Raw genomic sequence first — 8565 nt, forward strand, 5'->3', positions numbered from 1 at the left:
CCGGGAGAGCCTGGGGCACCCGCCTGGCACTTCGTTGGGGGGGGCTGCCTCAGGTGAGACACTTTAATGCTGCCCAAATCGGAGGGTTGGGTTTTTTTCGTGGTTAGTTTCTTCTTGGAAAAGGCATCAGAGATGCAGTTATGAGACGTGCTTAATTATAACGCTGAAGTAGAGGAGTTAGGGTCAGGGAAGCAGCCGTTCCTGCTGCAGGGCCAAGGCGGTAGGGTTTCGGATGAAGATACGGGTGTAAGGACGTTGCCTCCCCTGGGCTCTGTCCGTCTCTCCCCCCACAAAGTACAGCGAGGTCCGTCGGGGGTGCAGGCCGGCCCTGGCCAGAGAGATATGCGTGTGCCGGTAGTTGAGCGTAAGCAGAATTGAACCCAAGTTTCCAAATATGTTGCTGATGGTGATGCAGCCGCCTCGTACATGTTTCACAGCTTTGCTCGTCTGGTCTCTCTGCAAAGGTTATACTTTCCAACTGAAGCTACTTTAAAAAAAAAAAAAATTAGCTGAATTTTAGTTTTGCAACTTCTGGACAAGGCTGGATAGGCATCTGGCTGGGGTCGTCTGGCCCCAGCGCTCTTTCCTGCCCAGGCGAGGGGTCGGACTCAATGATGTGTTGAAGTCCTGTCGGACCCTAGCATCTATGAATCAAACACTACTAAAAGTTTGCAGGTTTGGGCCCTTATCTGACAGTCTGTTTCCTTTATTTTTGCTGTGCTTTGAATAGAAGAGAGTATGGTATTTTCTGACACCTTTAAAAAGTTCTGTCTTAATGTATGCTGATTTTAGGAGACAGTAAAAAAAAATATTGACTGTCTCCTAGTTAATTCAGCCCAAGTTAATTCAGCGTGCAGTGGCCAAAAGAGAGACAAGTACTGAAGTGAAGAGGGTGAATTATTCAACTAGGAAGCTTCGGTCCTGCATTAAAACATTTAAAACAGAGAAGGTTAACAGTAGTGGCTCAATGTGAACATAGTGGTTATAAAAACTAATGAGCATATTCGGTTAAAAAGATGCATTTTTAGAAGTACGTGCACAGTGTCATTTTGGGCACAGGAAATTATTAATGGTAAAGTGTCTAATAAGTCAATTGTAGTGCTCAACCTTGGGGGGGAGAGAGACCAGACCACACAGCTGTCTGTCAGTGTGAGAAAACATGCTTGGATTCAGTCCTACAGAGAGAATTTGAATCCCTGGTTTAAAGGAAGCTTGTGACTAACATGGAGATTCAGTTCTTTATAGTTCAGGGGTATCATGACACTAAATTAAAATTAAAGGTAATAAAAACCTGGAGGATTTTTCTGAACTCCAGTTAAGCCATAGTATTGGATTTATATTGAGTTGCGAATGTAAATGTGACACTATTTTGACTATATTTTCAAAGGTGTTTGTTTGTTTGTTAAGTTCAACTCCTCCAAGGTGCAAGTTATATGATGAAGGCTTTTGTACAGAAAAGTGCTTGTATAAGCTCTTTTGTTCTTGGGTAGAATCAAAGTATTACTAACAGGCAGGTGCCAGGGGATCTTGGGTTCTGCTTAATCTCTCCTATACGATGTAAACCTTAAGTTTTGTTTTGACCATATAGGGGAATGGCAGGCATTTCCTTTTGGCACTTAGTTTAAATGTGCAGGAAATTGTACCTTGAGTGTCAGCTTGAACTAGGTGACATTGCATGGCAGGTGCCTATAAATACAAGTAAAAATTGCCCAGATTTGAGTAGCAATTGTATACAAATAACTCTGACACATCAAAATAAAAGCTTTTTGGTTTTCATATTACAAGTAAGGGTTAGACAAAGATGAGACCTGACTCTTCAAGCAAAACAAAAATAGACTCATTCGCTTTTTACATTATGCATGCGCGCGCGCACATGCACATTTCTCCCCCCCCCCGAATTGCTGTGTTCTCTAGTCTGACAATGCAGCTACTATCTATAGGAGTGGGTACACACTGCTTGCGAGCTATTTCCGTCAATAACTAGCGAAGAAGGAACTTACTACAATTGTACAGAACAAGTCGGCAAACATATTTCTGTTGTGTGTGTTGGGGGAAGGGTTAGGAAAGCAACAGGCAAAGCATTAAGCAGTTTAAATGTACTGAACAGTGTAAACACAAGATTGGAAAGGATTTCTGTTAAAGCAAAAAGTAGTCTCAGTATTCAAAGAATAAGTTAATGATTTCTATGGGATTAACAGTGAATTGAAATGCAGTTGAAGAAGAACCATGCTCTTGACAACGGTGATTTTGCAGATGAATATTTTTGAAGGTAACATGGGTATAATCTTCATAATAATACTGTTTAGAAAGTAGAAGTAGAAAGCAAACAGGTTGCATAGTAGGAATGCTTTGGAAAATAAACACATTTAAGTTGAAAAAATAATAATCTACAAGTATTTGTTGGTATATTCTAGCACATAGATTTTGAGTTGCCCCCTGTATTGTTTTTATTTATTAAATTGAACTCTGCCTCTTATTTATAATAGTAAAATATTTTAGCACTAGAAACATTTTTTGTACACATTTGGAGAGGAGAAAGTGATAGTAAGGCAGGATTCTTTATCAGGCAAGTGGAGAGATGCTATGACAACGCATAATTTAATAGCTGTTGGCTGAGCATTGCAGAGCACCGAATTCTCTTCTGTGCAGAAGTATAACAGCCATTACTACAATACCCTCCACCTGAGTTTGTAATTCATATTCAGGAATCTGACTGTTAGGAAAGAGGGGCGGGCTGCATTCCACCCTTCACTTTATAGAGTCTGAAGCTGTATTATCTTTTCCTGCACATTAGCTCAGGAGGATGCTGATGATCAGTTCTGCAAACAGGTAGGAAGGGTCCTGACTCCTTGCTTCCGCCAGGTTCAAGTGTGGCACTACCTCCCCAGCATCTTCATGCAGTGGTTGAGACTTCCCTTGTATAATTTTTCCCTAAATGTGTTTCACCCATATATTCTACCAAAGAACGGGAGGCTTGAATAATTTTGACAAGGGTGGGGAGGAAGAAGAGGAGAGGAGGACAGGAGCTCTATATTTGTAAGCATTTGACCATACATCCAGCCCAAGGTAGAGAAGATAGAAAAATGTTAGACTGAAGCTGTGGCAACACAAGGCTTAGGGTAGCATTATGAAGAACACCAGTGAGCTAGAAAGCAGATTTAAAAACGGTTTGTAGCTCTAGTGCTCTATAACTTTGGATATCAACTTCAGAAGAGTTGTCTTTGTTCTAGCCCACTTAGTTGCTTGGAGTCAGTATGTGACTAGTAGGAGTCTCAATGATCAGAAGCAGCTATGACGCTGACAGAAAAATACACTCCTTTTGAATATTAAGTTGGCAGCATTTGATCTTTCTTCCCCTCCCCCTCAAGCAGTTTACAGTTTCTTACAGGAATAATGTTGTAAGCTTTAACACAATCGAAATTAATCTAAAAAAATCTCTAAAGCACTTAGGATGCAATTAAGATTTCAGGTATGGATAATAGCAAACACTTATTGAATTTATAGGAAATTGCTTTTAGTGTTGAGTACATGGTTCTGTCAGTTAATACTTTTAGCATGCTTTGTGCAATGAAAGCTTTTTAAAGGATGCCAATATCTATCCTGCAAGAAAAATTAAACAAAGGTTCTTGTACTTCATTGAAAGATACAATTTTGGAAGCTGAAGGAAAACAAAATCTTTAAAGGAAACTCAACTGAGAATGATGCGTCTAAAAACAACCTTCTTTTGCTGTAATAGTAAAGCAAACTAATACTGCATTTTTTTTAGAAATGAAATATTAGAATAAAACTGAGTGAAATTTGCTTTGACAGTACTTTATACATGGTCACTTGCATTGTTTTTCCCTACTCTTTCCCCCCAGCACTTGTTGGAAGTTTTGTTTGTTTGATAAAAGGATGAAAAAAAAGAAAAATAGACAAGTTAGCAGGAAAACTTGGGGGCAATTGGAGCAACATTTTTGGGAAGGGACAGATTTAATGTCTTTCAAGTAGTCTCTGTCAGTTTAAGCCAAAATGGATCTTTAAAGAATGTCAGGGCATTTATTTTCTAGGCATTGAGATAACACGCTTGCTCAGTGCGATATCTAAACACCACTTGTTTAAGAGAAGTGATAGAAAACTGGGGTGGGGAAGCTGGAACAATTGGAAGTTTCCTTTGGAGAGAGGTGAACAGTGCCTCAGGTTTGAATGTTATTATCCTCAGATCAGTTTTCTTCTTAACTGGAATCCAGGTAGATGCCTTTACATGCAGTGAGCCATACCATGAGTCATCTGTTAATATGGCCAGTATTTTTAAGACATCTCTTGCAGAACTATTCACTTCCAGATTCTTTTCCTGAAAGAAGTAAAAGCAGGTAGTATGGGAGAAGGGAGAACAGGAAGTTATAGGGCAGTAGAGAAAAACTTAGCTTGCTAAGGGAGGGTGTGGCTGGGTGGCAGTCTGGAGCTTTTTTTGCTGGGAACCGGTCTGAAACCAGCTTAGGTTCAGAAGGAACCTTCATGCTGCAGCCACTTGTTCCAATGCAGGTCTAGCAGTAGTAATTTACAGCTTTTGTTAAACAGTACAATACAATTATATAAAATATAAAAATACAAAATAGGAAGTGTGGTTACTGGTGGAAGCATAGTTTAAATAAAACATAGTATATGATACAAGAATAGATAAAGCAATATAATGGGAAAGTAAAAATAAAATTAAAACAGGGCAGATTTATTAATCATAATCAAGAGATCATGTTGTTTTTTTCATGGTGATAATGGAAGTAGCGAGGGCATTTTTAACATGATGTATTTGTGTCACCAGGGTGGATAAAAATAATAATTAAAAAAATCATTATTTTTTTTTTTAAAGATTTGTTTTAAACCTATATGCTGTAGAGATAGTTTTAATTTAAGATATGTTAAAGCTCAAAGGTATCATGGAATATAGATTATAACTTCTAGTTTTATACTATTTGGGACAATATAGTCATGTAACCTTTTTAGAAAAAGTTTTATAAATAGGTCACAACAGGCCATTAGGAGCGCAATCTAATGGGGTTCCCCAGAGGCTCCTCTATAGATTAATAAAGATTAAAGAAAACCAGTCTACCCAATGGGACTCAGTGCTCAGTCTAGAAATCCCATTAAGCATCTCTGTGACATTTAGTTTTAGTTCTCAAACTGCGGATTTGCTATCTCTAGAGATAAGATCCTCGTTAACAATAGTATATGGAGATGAGAGATAACAGCCCTGATTTTCTACTGTGACAGGGGGCGGTCTCAAGGCCAGTCATGGCATCAGCCCACTAGTTTAAGGCATCCTGCCCTGCCTTTGCTGTTACATTAACACCAAATTTTATGTCAGTGGGAGGATGCCCATTCTAAGCCGTGATGCCAAAGGCAAAATACGCAGCTCCAGCCTCCCCTTTACCGTGTTTCATGCCTTGTAGATGGCCTCCAAACAGCTGACACTCACTTAGCCCTCTCCAGGGTTGGATTATATCCCTATGGGGGTGCATGTAGGAGGCCCAACATAACTGGGCCTCACTCACACTGCCCCTTTCTGTGGGTCACCATCATTTTTGCCCCACCATGGGCCACATGCACTCTGCCCTACTCTGTATTTCAGGCCCCCTTGATACTACTCCATACATTCCTTCAGGCTTCCTCTCTCACTCTTGGTCCCAGATGCTTGCAGACCTTTAGGCCACCCAATTCAGGCCCTAATCTCCAATGGGGTGTTGGGCCTACTGCCCCACACACTGGACTGATTCTGGCCCTCTCTGGCCTTGGGCATCTCATACTCACCGTATGGCCTTTCTCCTCCATGGGGGTACCCACAAGGCAGCAGGGGCTGAGGTTTTATGGCATGCCATCCTTGCCTTTTACTGGGGATGCACAGGTGTGGTATTTCCTGGAAGCAGCCCCACCACAGGCAGCCCCAGCAGGGTGTTGTTCAGGTCTTACCCAGGACCAGGAACCTCTTCCATCCCCATAGTTCCTACTCTAACCTCCAGATGCTCTGGAAACTGTTCTCCTCAGGCTGAGATGTGGCTCCACTGGCTCCCTGGATGTAACTGCTGGCTCTGTTCTTAGGGCCTGGATTTATACCCTGGCTGTCCATCCCTCATCCAATCCGGGGGTCCCCTTGTGGTCATGCGATTGCCTAATTGGGCCTAACTGCACCTGCCAGCTGCTCCACAGCCTGCTCAAGCCCCTTAAAGTGGAGGGTGCCCCACCACACCTACCCTTCAGCCCTACTGTCCCTTTGCAAGTTTGTGTACAGAGTCAAGCCCTTACCTCTCTCTAAAAGTGCAGTTTCAAGAGGCCAAATGAATAGAGAATATCAAGCAACAAGAATGCACATTTTGTAGAAAATAGTGGTTAAATCAAGGCTTTCTGACTAGTAATTTAAATGCATTTGATTTAAATTAAATTCACCCTGGTCACTATAGATGCACCAAAGTAGCCCCTCAACCATAATGTATAGCTGCACACACATTTCTCCCGCTGTAGCTAAACGATCTTTCAATAACAGAAACCTAAATCAGCAGAAATACATTCGGGCATGTTTCTTTTGCCAGCATGGCTACGTTGGCTAGAGCCTAGGTGATGTAGCTGTGCAAGCAAAGCTTTGCAAGCCTCAGTTTTGCTAAAGGTTTTTATAGCAGACGCTATAGTCATCCAGAACAAGAGGTCACAGTTCTAATCCAGTTTTGTAGCTAGTGAACTCCAAAAATAGCAACAGCTTAATATTAAGCAAGGTCTTGAAGAGCAAGTACTAAAGTAAGCTATAGGCTAAAAGCCACCAACAGGAACCGACATTTTGAAGCTTCATGTTTAAAATATTTGAAATGCTCTTCTTTTGAAAATAGTAATTTAAGAAAGGTCAGCCTTGGATTGAGTCCGTGTTAAATGTTACACCACACTTAACTTCTGAAGTTAAATTTTTGGGGGAAAAAAGTCAGCTTGTGAAAAGCTTCAGAAAGTGAACTAGTACAGTTTATATGCATTGACCGAAACACTACACTCTTATCAATTAGTATTAACTCTTGGATTGAGAACCCAGGTTCTCATTTCTTCCACTGAACTGCCTTGTGACTTCAACTAAAGTTGCATCTCTTTCCTATCTTCCACATCCCATTCTACACATCTAATCCTGTGGTTTTGAAAACCACAGGATTAGATGTGTTAGAAGCCTATGAACAATCAAGGGGAGCTAAAGTATTAGAAAATTCCCAGAAGAAGTTGACTAGTACTGCCAGTTCACCTAAGGCAACAGCTGGCATGGCTGGAGTTTAACAGGGAATTGAGATTTTAGAGTGAGTTATTGCTGATAGTCTTACTAATTAAAACAGGATTAGGAGGATGAGTCCATTGACCCAAACTAGTTGGCTGGTGTTTCAGTTAAAAACAAGCATTTCAGAATGGTTCACTTTTACTGCTTAGAAATTGTAAGATTGAAGCAATATCAACTCCTGTAGCATAGAAGAAAACAAATTTCTGTCCCACAGGAATTGCCTTTGTTGAAAAACTCCATATAATGAATCAAACTGCTCATTCTGCAGGAAAAGAGAAGCAAGCTGCATCTTTCTTTTAACTTTATATCAAAAGTTTTGTTTGAGAACAGCTCATGTTCTTGATTGAGTCCAACTCTCTTTACAAGGAGTAAAGAGGCAGGTTTGGGGTTTTTTGACAACGATTTTTGTAAGGAGGGCATGCTGGGGCGGGATGGGCTTCACCTCTCCCCTAACGGCAGATGTATCTCTTCCTCTAGGTTGGCTAATCTCGTACGGTGGGCTTTAAACTAACTTCGCTGGGGGAAGGGGCCGCTTCGAGTGGAGAGGATGCTTCACCAGCACACAGGGTGACAAGAGGAAGGGAAGCACAGGTAAGTATAAACGTCCGAGGAGCAGGAGGCCGCAACTGTCCTGGGAGTGGGAGGAAGGCACGAGCACCTTCAGGAGGCCTCAGGTGCCTCTACACGAATGTTCATAGTATGGGGTATAAGCAGGAGGAACTATGCCTCCCGATTGCAAGTAAGAACCCAGACTTAGTAGGGCTCTCAGAAACCTGGTGGGACCCTACATATGACTGGGCAGTAGGCATTCGGGGGTACACCCTATATAGAAGAGACAGGACAGAGAGGAAAGGTGGGGGGTTGCACTCTATGTCAAAGAGCACCTCACATCATCAAGGATTAGCTTCGGGTTAGAGGAAGGTTGGGCAGAGACACTATGGGTCAAACTACAAGGGGGGCATGGCAAAAGGGACCTTACAGTGGGTGTCTAATACAGACCGCCCAACCAGGGGGAAGATCTAGACCAGGACTTCTCCAGTCAGCTTATGGAGGCAGTTAGGTCAAGGGATGTTATTATCTGGGTGACCTAAACTACCCAGACACTTGCTGGGAGGAGCAGACAGCCAGGTCTGACTGCTCGCGTAGGTTCCTGGCTGTAATACAGGACCTTCACCTTATCCAGGAAGTGCACGGCCCCACTAGGGGTAACGCCTTGCTGGACCTGGTCCTGGCCACGGGGGATGACCTGGTGAGGGGACTGCAGGTCCTTGACCACCTGGGCAATA

General features: G+C 42.1%; 1 protein-coding gene across 1 annotated transcript in view; it reads left to right on the top strand.

The window, feature by feature from the left end:
* The window catches only part of JAK1 (Janus kinase 1), a 96140-nt gene continuing 87575 nt past the window's right edge, over positions 1–8565 (top strand). Inside the window, exons 1-2 of the mRNA XM_006030878.3 lie at positions 1–53; positions 7757–7870. The gene's annotated coding sequence lies outside the window, so the exon portion shown is untranslated. The remainder of the gene's footprint in view (positions 54–7756; positions 7871–8565) is intronic.

This window comes from Alligator sinensis, unplaced genomic scaffold (genome assembly GCF_000455745.1).
Source record: "Alligator sinensis unplaced genomic scaffold, ASM45574v1 scaffold982_1, whole genome shotgun sequence".
NCBI lineage: Eukaryota > Metazoa > Chordata > Crocodylia > Alligatoridae > Alligator > Alligator sinensis.